The following is a 14,588-nucleotide window of genomic DNA, read 5'->3' on the forward strand; positions in this document are numbered from 1 at the left end:
CTTTAGTTACAGAGCAATATATTCAAACTATCCATTCCAATTCAACTGCACTTTTTCTGTAGGAGTCTCTATGGACGTGCTTCAGATATTTTCTAAACACCCGCTTCAGAGATTATATGACACACCCCTGGAGCATATGGAGGATCTGAAGAAGGGTCCTGACCCAAAACATTAGCCTTCTTGCTGCCTGGCCCACTGTGTTCCTCCAGCTCCAAAGTGTGTTATCTCTGGAGCATGTGGGACTTGTTTGAACTCGAGATACCTGGCTGAGAGGTAAGGACACTTCCACTACACCTAAGAGCTCACATTGAAATTACAATGCACCAGTTGCTCTGGAAGCCAGATTTGAATCTTGTATAGGCATTGTATAAGCACTGGAAATAAAGTGCTTACATATATAAAATGTTTCTCCTTTGTCCCTGCATCGATGTTTGCCAATTTGGTGCCTATTTTATTTTCCCAATTCTATTCTCAACCCCTTGGCCACCTTGTCTCCAATCTATTAAATCATTTTTTCATCATACTTATGCACTTTAAGATGGTGGAGAAGCACAGGATATTATAGCCTTAATTGCACAGATTGTTCCTCTATTCTGACTTCTCTTGGCTGTCTTGGCTCATTCCCCAGTACTAGATCCTGTAGCAAATTTTCCCCTTTTGTGGACAGAGAATGCATTGATAATTTTCCACATTATCTGTCAGCTGCCAATGTTGTCATTGTACTGGAACAGCTTGGCCATCGGTGTGGCTAATTGTGGAGTACACATCTACATGTGCAGTGAATCAAAATGCTGAATGCTGGCAGCTGTGGCTCTGGGATCCTCAGGAGAATGCCAAGATGAACTACCCACTCAGTTCTCCTGGCTAAAGATGCTCACTCATGCTTCAGCACTGTCTGCTTCACTGATTTAACCATGTTTTAAGTCATGCTGACTAGGTCTGATCCCTCCCATCAGATGATTGCCCCTAGCTCCTCTTTTATTTCAGTTATTATATTGCTGCACAGCCATTTTAATATATGTTTAACATGCTTTCTTCTCATTTTAAGTTTAGCCATCTTATTAGAGTCCCATTCTGTAACTCTAATTTACTCTCTTATAATCAATGCCCTCCCTTTGTACTTTCTCCCCCACCCCAGATAGTCTCCTGTCATGTTCTGAGTCCATTTTAGTTGTTTATATTTTTGTAAATCTCTTTCTATCTCTCCTCGCTTCATTACCTCCCATCCATTGCCTATCACCAAACTACTAGAGTAAAACATTATTTAACATTCCAGCTTTTTGAAAATTCATCAAGACTATCCATTAACCCAAGATCTGTGGCCTGAGGAAGACGGGTTTGTATCAAACAAATGTCACTGGGGTTACACATCAAGGAATCCATCTATATGCTTAATAAAATAAAAAATATTAAGTCCCATTTCAGCGGAAATGATTTTGAATTTCCATGGAAATAATGTATCTTTGCTTCAATATCTGGGCTAAATATGCTAAAACCCATTTTTTCTTAATGGCACTTCTTTTTACTTCCATTTGTGCCATGGTTTTATATTCATCACGGCTGTGTGATGTTAAACAGTATGCTCTGCTTGAGGGTCAACCTTCATTTTAAAACACTCAAATTCAAGGCTAGCATCTAATTAGAATTTGAAGTAAACTTGTCATGTACCATAAAAATCAATTGCGTATGCAGCTGATAGCAGCAAACACAATTATAAACTGCTTCAAGGAACATAACCATTGCTGTCATACTCACACTGATTGGTACGAAAAAAAATTGGTAACCATATGCTGCCACCATCTTAGAAATTTTGCAGAGAAAGCCCTCCCTGAAGAGTCATAGAAATTATTGCAAAGATTGCTGACTGTTCCTGTATTGTTATCAACTGTTCATTTGGAACTGGGTATTCTGATCCTATTTACCCGCCATTTCCTTCATTCACAGAATTACACATCAATTACATACTTAAACACTTTAGAAGGATATAAAACACCATCTTCATAATAGTTTGTGATAAAGCATATTCTAACAACCAACTGTAAAGCACAGTCCAATTTTTCAGTCATTCTTATACTAATCATACTGAATTCATACCATCAACTCAACCAAGGTATGCTTAAAATCAATCAATCGTAATCCAAAAAATCTTTGATATACTTCCAAGTTTTGACACACATGCCACAACATGGCATTAATTCTTGACACTTCTTAATTACAACCTCTCAACTCTGGATATAATTCCAATCAATTTTTACAATGGCTTTCTGTTTGCTTTGAGTGTACTTCCGTCACAAATATCTAGAACAAAATTCAATATTCCAGTTATGGTCTAAATAACGTTTTACATCATAAGGATTCAGGAACATAAGAAACAGAGGCAGGAGCAGAAGATTATATAGCATGGCAAGATCTTCACCATTTAACTCAATCATTGCTGATTTTTGGCTTCATCTCTACTTTCACGCATATCCCAATGATCAAAAATTCTCTTTATTCTTATGCTCCAATTCCCTTATAAAAAATGGCCAACATCACTTTGCCTTTATGATTGTTTGCTGTACTAAGAGTGCTAATCTTTAATGTTTCTTATATATGCACATGCAATATCTCTAACATGAACAAGCCTCAAGCCTACTGCCTACTTACTCAATTAGTCTGTATTTTTTAATGCTTCACTACAGCCACCTAATAATTTTAATTCAAACCTGGCTTTGCTTCATTCACTAATGATGTCCCAATATCAATTGCTGATCAGTTGTGTGTGAGAGAGATTCGATTGGTACTGCCTACATGAAATTAAAGTCCCCACAGCCACTAAAGTAGTTTGATTCTATACAGCAGCATATGAAGAAAAGAACAAACATTGGAGTTTGTCTCCATCCAACAACAAAGCATTGGCATTTCTTATTTATACAAAATTGTATTTACATATATTTGAGATACCCAAAGGATCTGATAACTGAATGGGGCTTCCATTTAACTTTGGAAAAACATACCTTAGACAGTGGTCTTTCTCCACTGCACCTTGGTGGCAGCTTCCCCAAGCTTTATTACATCCCTCAGCACATACTCCTGGGCCTTGGAATGTGCCAATCTGCAACACTTGGCCGAGGTTTGTTCTGGGAGACCAACAGGTTTCAGGCAGATCAAAGGTCATCTTTCAATAAGTTGATGGTCGTCCAGGCACAGTCAATATGCATCCCAAGGTACAGACAGTAGAGCACAAAGTGTTGTGTAACTGGGACAAACCTTGACAAAAACCAGTGCACCCTTCTCCAGACTTCCTTTGCATAGACACATCCCAGAAGCAGGAGTGTGGCAGAGTCATCATCTCTGCAGCTGCTTCAAGCCCAACATGCAGTGGTGCAGAAAATCCAGACATTTTTATTAATTTCAAAAATGTACTTTATTCATGGAAAATCTCTTTGTATAAACACATTGTCACTAAAGTAGTTCAGTTCTGTACAGTTGCATATCAAGTAAACAAACAAAAGCAATTGAACTTTGACTCTATTCAACAAACCAAAGACTTCTTTTACACATACAATATTCATAGTTACTTATGTTTGAGGCTCCAGAAGAGCTCAATAATTGAACAGACCCCCATTTGCCTTCAGCAGGAAGACCTCAGAAAGTCGTCTTTCCCCGGTTCACCTTGGCTGTGGCCGCCCCAAGCTTCTGCGTGTCCCTTGCAACGTAATCCTAGACCTTGAAATGTGCCAGTCTGTAATACTCAGTTGGTGTCAACTCCTTCAGCTGGAAAACCAGCAGGTTTTGGGCAGCCCAAAGAAGGTTTTTCACCAAGTTGATGGCCCTCCAGGTGCAGTTGATGTTTGTCTTGGTGTGCTTCCCAGGAACAAACATAGAGCACAGAGTCCCGTGTCACGGAGCTGCTTGGTATAAGCCTTGACAAAACACACTGCATTTTTCTCCAAATCTCTTTTGCAAGGGCACATTCCAGAAGGAGGTGTGTGACAGTCTTGTCCCCTCGAAAGCCACTTCAAGGACAGCGTGTGGTGGCACAGAGAGTCTGGGTGAGCATGAAGGATCTCACAGGCAGAGCCCTTCGCACCACCGGCCAAGCAATATCCTGATGCTTGTTGGAAAGATCTGATGATGAGGCATCCCGCCAAATGACTTTGACAGTCTGCACAGGGGACCACTGGACAAGATCTACCCTCTCCTTTTCCTGAAGGGTCTCAAGGGCACTGTATGCTGACCATTGCTTGATGGACTTGTGGTCAAAGGTGTTTTTCTTCACAAATTTCTCCAAGAGGGACAGTTGGTATGGGACGGTCCACTATTTGGATTGTTTCACAGCAAAGAGGCCAGGTCTATCCTTGGCAACAGTTGGGGCAGCTAGAACCCCAGTAAGTAGTGACATCTGGGGTTTGCATCCACTTTGGGTACACACTTCTTCCACGTTTTGTTGCATGCCCGGGCCCTCCGAATGAAATACACAGCGCCTTCAGCTAGTTTATCCTGATCTTGAAGGGAATAAAGAAATGGCTGGCCCAGTTCCCAAGGAATAGGGCCTCACTTTTGCCCCGATTTACCCTGGCACCCGAGGCCAGTTCAAACAGGTCACAGATACTCATAAGTCTGCTCACTGATCGAGCAGAAAACGGCGACATCATTCATGTGCAGGGAAGCTTTGACCTGCAGGCCTCCACTGCCTGGAATAGTCACACATCTCAGGCTCATATTCTTCCTGATGGACTCGGCAAAAGGCTTTATACAACACATAAACAAGGCAGGAGAGCGTGGGCAGACCGACCTGACTCCAGATCTGATTGGGAAGCTTTTGAATTCCCACTCATTGATTGAGACTGCACTAACAATGCTGGTGTAAAGCAATCAGATCTAATTGCAGAAACTCTCCCCAAAACCCATTTTGGAGGAAGCATTGCTCACGTACATGAGCGATATCCTGTCGAAGGCCTTCTCCTGGTCCATGCTGATGAGACAGGTGTCCACCACACTGCCCTGCACATTGGCGATCATATCCCTGAGGAGCATGAGGGTCTCAGCGATCGTCCTGCCCAGCAGAGCACAGGTTTGTTCAGGGTGAATAGCCGATCCCAGGGCAGACTTGACCTGGTTAGCAATGACCTTAGACAGGATTTGTAATCAACATTCAACAGCAACATTAGTCGCCAAATTGCAATCTTCTCCCTCTCCCTCTTCTGCTTATAAATGAGGGTGATGATGCCTTTCCTCATGGATTCACACATGGTACTTGCCAGGTACGTACTGGCATACATTTCCAGCAGACCCTGGCCAATCAAATCCCACAGAGCAGAAAATAACTCAGCTGGTAAGCCATCACTTCCAGGAGTTTTATTCTTTTCAAAGGACTCAAGGAGCTTGGTCAGCTCATCAAGAGATAGCAGCTGGTCCTGCATGCTGTTGTCTAAGACCTCTGTGTTAGAGGACAGGAACAACTGGGAGGATGGGCTCTAAGTGATATTTATGTCATACAGTCTGGCCTAAAAGGATTTGCCGATCCCTAGGATGTCAGGTAACGTTACTGAGGCATCTTCTTCCTTCAGGCTACTGAGCACAAAGTTCTCCTTGTGCACCTATCGGAAGAAGAAACACAAACATGTCTTATCCTGCTCCATGGAGCAGACCCTGGATCGGAAGATTATCTTGGAGGCTTCTGAGGCAAAGAGCGAGGCTTACTGACTCCTCACCTCCTGGAGATCCTCCATGACATCAAACCCATTGTCTGTAGCAGGAGCAGGTTCTGCATACTTTTCTGGAGTTTTGACAGTTTTTCCCACCTCTCTCTCACCTTCTGAATACCTTTCAGGATAAAGAACCTCCTAATGTTCCCTTTAACTGTTTCCCACCAATCCACTGGAGACTCAAAGAGGAGTTTCACAGTTCTCCGAACTGTATAGTCCCTTTTGAACTCCTCAATGTTTTCTGGGATGAACAGTTTCACATTTAGCTCCCACATTCCCTTGCCAGCCCACTTGTCATCCTGTAGGTGACAGTCAGCCAGCAGGAGGCAGTGGTCAGAGAAGAACAACAGAAAGAAAAGCTTGACGTGGATGGATCTGACAGAGAATACTCAGGGCTCAAACTGAAATCCATCCTTCAGTGGATAGACCCGTCTAGCTGCAACCAGGGGTATCTAAGCTGCACTCCATCTGCAGGGGTTCTGAAGACATTGAAGACTTGAATCATTTCCATCAGGAATCTGGACGTAGCATCCAGTTTACAGTCACATCCACCCCACACCCAGATCGTCCATCTATTGATGATGCAGTTGAAGTTTCTGGCCAGATGGACTGGCCTGGATGTAGCCAGCAGCAATTGGAGCTGCCGCAGGATGGCCAGGTGCTTGCTCTTTACCTGGGACATACACATTGATTAGCCTCAGGCGAGCATTCATATACATAACATCTGCTACGAGAGGGTGCCCACCAACTACCTCCTCAGCTTCAGAGATGGTGAAGTTGCCTCCTTGCAGCAGAATAACCAGGCTGGAGAAATGGCAATCATTCCCTCCCAGCAAATCAAAGGTGCATGGGCCCACAAGCCCAACCGTCTCCTGTAGCTGCTGAGGTGCGGTATCTCACACTCCTGCAGAAACAAAAGGTCCACTTTAACATTGGCCAGTAGAGTTAACACTGAGCACACTAACACTCATGTTTTTTAAACCGATTTTAGATTTATACAATGGTTAAAACCCTAAGTCCATTTAACCAAGCTTTTATCACTGGGGAAATATAGTGGTGTGAATGAACTTGAAACCTCACTGGGCTGAGGTAGCTATCCAGATGCACCTGGCGCTATTTCCCTGGTCTGGTGTCATCGGGATGACGATAATACGGGGAAGGTCTGGTTCAGAGTCCAACTGTGGGGCTGTCTTTCCTGCTCCTTCCTCAAAACCTCACTGTTCCCAGTTATCTGGAGCTGTGATGTGGAGAAAGCCCCTTGGTTCCCAACGGTGGAAGTTGTGTTTCGCCAGGCCACCCTCCCAACGTCCACCGTTTTTCAGTACAGGAGTGCTCCTCTCCTTCTCCCTGGTTACCGCGCTCGTCTGTTTCTTTTGGGGACCTTCCCTCCATAAATCACCGAGTTCAGAAGAGCTGTGATCTTGGCCACCATGCAGCTGTCTCTTTCTGTTGTGTTGCTGAGGGCCTGTGGGGTCCTGGCGAGGTTTTCTTTTTCAGTTTTTCTTGACTGTTTTCCACACCCCTGACTCCTTTGTCACCTCCTCCTCCATTGACTCCGGATTCTTGGACGGAGTTTGAGTCTGTTGTGCCACTGCACTGGCTTCCTGTCTCTCCCCTGTGGCCTGTCCCTCCTCCTTCTGTGTGGCTCTCCCCTCATTTTTTCCTGCTGGGCCTTTCTGTCCTTTGGAGGAGTTCAGCACATGTTGCCACACCGCTCACCATCTCAGCGTATGTGCCCCCTCACCCCCCACCAACTTGGGCATGCATTACACAGGTGGCCCCCTTCCCCACATAAGTTGCATTTCTGTGCCTGTTGGCAGTCCATGGTCGGGTGCCCCTCCTCTCTACAGTTCCTGCACAGAATTACTTTGTACTACATTACCATGGCCCGACCTCCCGTAGGTTCAACAGACCCTGGTTTGCCCTACATACCTCAGACAACCTCGGCTGCCATGATTTGCAAAGCTAGATGGTGAGTAGAGGATGTTCCCTTCAGCATCTGCCCTCAGGTTTACCTTGACCTGCAATTTGCTGGTCCAGATCCCAAATGGGTCCATTACATTAGTGCTACCACTTTTCACTTGCACATAACTTCCCAGGATGGTCAGAATATCTGCTGCAGCCACATACAACATCCATGGTGACCATCCAACTCCACTGCACAGTTATAACAAACAATGGCACTGCATTCAGGACAGACAGGGGACACCCACCTTTTTTCTCCTCATACCCTCAGAAGTTGCTCACATTGATCCTCACTCTTGAAAGTCACATTGAAGTGCCCACCACTGGGAAAATCCCAACGGCACTAGATATCCGCTGCTTGAAACCCACAGCAGTCCAGCAGAATCCTCTTCACAAAAAATGTCCAATCAGCGTGCCTCCTTCCACCTTCTTCACAGTCACCCTGACCATTTTCCAGACTCCCTGGTCTGGGGCATGGGTGCTTGCCAAGGCCATAGCTCAAGGTTGACTTTTTCCCGGATTGATTTTAGATTGAAGCCAGCATAAAGAGCCACCAATAGCAGGTCAGCTGAAAGAACTGTCCTCCAACGTCCAATCACGATTTCAATCCGGCAATGTTCTCAATAGCTTTGATGACTCACAACCCCTTGATACGCGATCTTAGCCAAAAGGCTAAGAAGTAGTCTTGGTTGTCCAGGCATGCATGCAGATTAACACCAACAGCACTAATTTACTTGCCAGACCGGCTGAGGTAACCATGAAGGACTCTCTTTTTCAACCTCTCCTGAGGCATGATGGCCGTTCATCTCTTTCTATTGAGACAGCTGCCCTGTGGTCTGGTAAGACTATGGCAAGTTTTTACTTAGATTTATTTTCAATTCCTTTATGTATAAAACCCAGTATCTAATTTGCATTTTAATTATCCTTTCTACCTGCACTCCAGCCATTAAATGTTTAAGTATGAAAATTGGGTCTGTAGCATCATTCATGATCACAGTACAGATGCTAATGGTCCTCCTTGGGCTGAATGCATTGTCACCTACATTTCCAGTGTTGCCTGTACAGCTGACTGCCTCATGCAAAGAACTAGGTCCTCAGTAGAGCTGGAAGATCCACGTTGTGCAAGAGGGAGGAAAGAACACCAGTAAGTGTGTTGCTTTGTGCATAACTGGAGGTATTTAGACCCAGTGAGAAATAGAAATGCATTTGGAAGCACTGAATGATGTGTGAGGGGAAGGAAGGATCTGAATGTTATACCTGGCTCTTGACTGCCAGGACCAGTGCTGGATGCATGGTGGGGAAATGGCACATTGAGAAATTCAAGGAAACAGTGGATAGGAGTTGTAACGTTAACATTTGTTCATTGATCTTGACCGCACACAAGGTCATTAAACATGTAGTGTCACTGTTTCCAGGATCTTGAATCCAGGCAGTAGTTCCCAATCCCACTTAATGGACTTGAGGGTCTTGTAGAATTAGAAGCTTACACCTTGAGATTATCGCAACCATTGAAGACTTTGATCCTGAAGCTGTGTCTCTTCCTTGGGGATGGCATGTTCCACCTTCCTTCATTGCAACGAAAGCAAGGAACAATAGCCTGGGGTAACACCCTGCAGTTTCCCTTTAGGGACAGAAGATGGCTGAGGCATATGTGATCTTAGCAGAACAGCCATGAGTCATTTGAGTTGGTAATAAAATCAGATAAGTGAGGTTACAGCCACAAATTACTGTGGTGCCACTGTTGTACCCAGCACAGGTAGATCAAGAATCAGGTCCCCTGAGCCAGGATAATGACTTGGGCTAATTTTCACCCGCATCCCTCTGGATTCCAGGTCTCTAATTCCCCACCTCTATTAAGAATCTTTCCCTTTAAGATTTCTTTCTTTCACAGTTCATTCTCTGAAAACTTTTTTTTATAATTTACTTTCAGTTGCACCTGATACCTATCAGCTTTCTCTTCTACTCATCCTGAAAGCTGTTTGTCTTGCTGTCATTCTCCTGGAACCAGCAAGTGTGCTTCGATACCATTCTACTTTGTCTAAATCCAAACCAGCCTTATAACTGAAAAACAATGCAAAGAGATTGCAACAATAATACTAAGAGCACATCCATCCCTGCATAATCCCTGGTGAATGATTTTGATGAATTTGATACATTCCATTATAAGTTTTATATGGTGCCATGCTGTTAATAGGGCTTTATCAGAAATCTTAGAATATTTTCACTTTAGCAAAGGCAGTGTGCATTAGCTTTTCTTTTGCCCTCAGCTATTTCATTGCACTAAGATACGTAATACAGTCGTACTGCTTTTATAACAAGCAGTCTAATGTAGTTTTACAAGCACCGATTCTTCAATCTCAATAATAAAGTGAACTGCTGTCATACAGCATGGAAACAGGCCCTTCAGCCCAACCAGTCCATGAGGAACATAATCCCAAACTAAATTAGTCCCGTCTGCCTGCTCCTGGCCCATATACTTCCAAACCTTTCCTATTTATGTATCTACCCAAAAAGTCTTTTAAATATTGTAACTGTACCCACATGCACCATTTCCTCAGAAAGTTCATTCCACATGCAAACCACCCTCTGTGTAAAAGAAAAATGCCTCATGTCTTTTTTTAAAATGTCTTCTTAAAATGTGTCCCCTATTCTTGAAATTCCCTATCATAGGAAGATGAAAACTACCAATAACTCCAGCTATACCTCTTATTGTTTTATAGAGTTTTGTCAGTTCGCCTCTCAGCCTCATACGCGCCAGTGAGAAAAGTCCCAGCAAATTCATCTTTTCTTTATAACTCATTTTTTTCATATCCGGCAACATTCTGGTAAATCTCTTCTGAACCCTCTCCAGCTTAATAATATCCCTCCTGTAACTGCTGACCAGAACTGGACACAGTATTCCAGAAGAGGTCTCATTAATGTCCTATATTGGACTTTGTAACATTCTAATCTGGGTGAAGGTCTCATTAACAATTTTTTTTATTATTGTACAAAGAAAAGTCCATTATATTAGAGGTTGGTGATATCCATCCAGGATGATAAATAAGATGATGGGAGTATAGAGTCAAATTGACCAGAATGAATGATTCATCTTGCCTAAAATTTGTTTTTCTCCTCATATCAGTTCTCAAGTTTGAATTTTTCAAAAGCAACTAGCATAGGCAATTGTTGACTGACTTGAGTTTCCACAGATTCACAATTCAATAAAGGCATAACACAGCTTCCATTTACAGGCTTGATGCCATACAAGTCTCTTGCATTTTAAGAGAAAATGTATTTCGGGGGAGGTGAGTACTCATAAAGAAGATGCCTGCTTTTACACATTCTTAAATTCAGTTCAGTAAGTAAATGTTTATCTGATTAGGTTCATCATTCTTAAAAACAGCCTTAGGCTGAAAACAATGCGTCTTTGATATCAACCCTTTGTTGAGCTTCGTTGACAAATTTGCACATTATAGGGCATGGAGGTCTTATAAACAGATAATGCAATGGAAAGCATTTACAGCTTGTGCATCTATTGTACGCCAAACTCATTGCAGTTCTGAGTTTCATGTTAGTTATGCAGCATATCCAGAATACTAGAATAACTCTTCTAATGCTGTCTGGAATATCTTTTACCCTCAGTTAGATTCTTCTCTGTAAAGATCTATTCTATTTTGTGGATTTCCCTTATAATTGTCTGATAGGCAATATGGCAATGATATTTTGAATACTGAAATGTGAGGAAGTTAGTGAAAATTATTGTAGCTACACTGACAGCTTCTTACATGTGCTCTACATCTATTGTTGGTGCTTAAATACGTGCTGAACGAATATTAATATTGTGAAAGGAGTGCTGGCTTTTAATCAACTGCCCTTCAAATCAAAGACTACAGTCACTGGGTCAATTAACTCAGTTGGGTAGATGGCTGGTTTGTGATGCAGAGTGATGCCAACAGCATGGGTTCAATGTCTGAGGTTGCTACGAGAACTCCTTTTCAACCTCCCCACTTGCTATGAGATATGGTTACTTTCAGGTTAAGTCACCACTTGTAATGATAGAGCAGACCATGGTGACCTTACTTCATGGTGGTAATTTAAACTATTCTGTCCTTTAGGATTTCTGTGGAACTGCAGAGGTCTTTCCTGTTAAATTTTTGATGAAGTAACTTGTAAAAAGCTGAACTGGTGCAGGTAATCTGGTGTTGGCTCTAATCATCAATGCTGGCCTTTTGATAAACCTGGCTGCCAAGTTATTGAAAAGTCCTCAACATATTCCAGAGTCTCCCACTTCAACATTTTTGGGGGATAGATATATTTGATTGACCATGTCTAGGCTTTGTTTTGGCACCACCCAAAGACAGGCTAAGTTCTTTTGTTTGCAAAATGGAAGAGTTTGAGAGTGACATTAAAATCTGGTGCACAGTGAACGACAAAGATGTTGACCATCTAGATCTATGTTTGTGAGATTGGTTTTGGCACAAGGCAGACTGAAGTTTAGAGAAGTTCTATCTATACTGCTTTTTATTCTTAAACTAAAAGGATACGGATATTTGATGAGGTGAATAACTAGTGTCAGGTGGATTGTAAAGAGAATACGGGCTATCTCACAGCCTTTCTAGTCATCATTCCAGATTTTAAAGACATCTATCTCAAATCTCCCACTCAAGACAGTTGCAGTCGCGTCACCTTGAAGCATTTGCAGGATTGGGAAAAAGTTTCTTGGACATCAAAATGTCGAGAGAATAATCCACAGAATCTTGTGATTTACTAAATTAAATGCTTTGGTCAAGTCAATGAATGCCATAAAGACTTCCAGGTGTTGCTCTCATTTTCTTGGATTTTTTGGGAAGTTCCGTAGCCACTTGTTTTCACAGAAGGTAGCAATTCCGGTAAATGCATCAGAATTTCCCCTGCAGTGGTAGCTGGGGAAATTACCATGATAATTCACAAAGCATGACTTATCGCACACTTGAAAATAGTTACTATTGACACATTCCTCAAGTTGTGGGGCACTGGTTTGGATGGGTTGGGGGTGCTGTCAGATCTTTTTCTTTCTCCTAAATTCATCCAATGATTACATGAAGTTTGATTCAAGGATCTTAGCTGCAATATCATTAGAACCCCAGACCTTTTAGTTTTTTTGTTAATCGGATCTGACACTCCAATTCATATTTTTAATCCATGAGTTCTGCCACGGAGTACTGTGCAAAACCTAGTGAGAAACAACTGTCTTAATGGACTCCTGGTTGTAAAGTTGTTGGGAATTGCTGTATCAACATTGATAAATGGCACTGTCATTCATAAGAGAAACATTATCACATTTGGGCTACACAAGTGTCAGCCAATGACCATTTCTAACAAGAGAGAATATAAGCATTGCCACTGGATATTCAATACGATCACGATCACTGAATCTCCCACTACCAACATCCTGGAGGTTAAAATTGGCCAGAATCAGACCAACTATATAATTACAATGGCTACAAGAGTAGGATCAGAAGTCTAGGAATCCTGCGGTTAGCGATTCACCTCCTGCTTCCACAAAGCCTGTCCACCCTTTACAATACATCAGCAATGTGATGGAATATTCCCCATTTGCCTCGATGAGTGCAGATTCATCAGCACTTACAAAGTTTGACACCATTCAGGACAAAGCAGTTCTCTTGATTGGGTCCCTATCCACAAAACACTCCACTACCAATGCTAAGTAGCAACAGTGTGTACTGACTACAACACATATTACAGAAATTTATTGTGGCTTCTTAGAAAATACCTTCCAAACTCATGACTGCTACCAATTGGCAGGACAGGGGAATCAGATTGTTGGAAACACCAGCACCTGCAAGTTCCCCTCCAAGTCAACTATCATCGAGACTTGCAATGAATGCTGGACCAGCCAGCAATGTATATCCTCACCCGGCAAATCAGTAAAAAAAAATGTGGATGAAGGGGATGTAATCCAATGACATCTATTTCATTGTGGTCTATATATGACTTTGGTGGCTTCAGAAGTGTTTTGTACATCATGATGGCCAACATACTATTGGATTTCTCAGGCAGTTTCTTCCCACCACTTACCTTTTATCTTCCAGATAGTCTTTGGGTGTCAGTCTTGATTTGTTGGAATGCTATTTTCTGCATTTGGTGACTTTAGGTTGTTCTGCCAGGCAATAAAACCTCTCATTTTTTATTCAAGGTTGCATTTTTATGCATTTTGTCAGATCATCCAGAGTGTGTGTCCAGAAAGAAAGATTGCAATCCTATCATTTGAGATGTCAAGATTCCACAGTGATATTGTGCCCCCCAACTGAGGAGAAGGGAACAAACTGGGGATAGACCTTCTACAGGAAAGATAAAACGGATAACGACTCTAATGTCCATCCCACTGGTTTTGCCATCCAGGATAGGATTTTGGATCTGCTGCCAGGACTCTCTAATTGTATAAATGAAAAGCTCATGATGCTTCATGTATGGATCAGCTGCAACCAATATATCACAGGCATCAGCATCTATTCTGTGACCGCTGATTCAGTGAAGATATTAAGGGATAGGTCAAATCTGACTTGATGAAGTCTTCACTTTCTTCCTGAAAGAAGAAAAGATCATACTTCCTGGGGTTTTAATGTCGGGAATGGCCAAAAATTAATGGTCTGTAAAAGAATGGTGCGAAAGAAACGATGTGGGAAGAGTCAATGTGAATGGTGCCCTCCTCATGACAAAATGTGATCTATATGACCTCATTGTGAAAAGAAAATGTCTTTCACCTGAACACAAAACAACACAGAGGCAGCTATGATCAGAGCACTGGCACCTTCTGGATTATGTCATTGTTGAAGTCAAAGAACTGAATGCCAACAGAGAGATCATTAATTTCTTCGATTGGTAATAAACATCTACTTTACAGATAGATATTGCAAGAATCAATAATCTGAGGTGAAAAACATTATTGTC

At 42.3% G+C, this 14,588-nt stretch overlaps 1 protein-coding gene across 6 annotated transcripts in view; it reads right to left on the reverse strand.

Annotated features, from left to right (window-relative positions):
* LOC125463480 (alpha-1,6-mannosylglycoprotein 6-beta-N-acetylglucosaminyltransferase B) overlaps positions 1–14,588 on the reverse strand; it is an 875,834-nt gene that overhangs the window by 738,247 nt on the left and 122,999 nt on the right. The gene's annotated exons all lie outside the window — the stretch shown is intronic.

The sequence above is a fragment of the Stegostoma tigrinum genome, chromosome 22, assembly GCF_030684315.1.
Source record: "Stegostoma tigrinum isolate sSteTig4 chromosome 22, sSteTig4.hap1, whole genome shotgun sequence".
Lineage (NCBI taxonomy): Eukaryota > Metazoa > Chordata > Chondrichthyes > Orectolobiformes > Stegostomatidae > Stegostoma > Stegostoma tigrinum.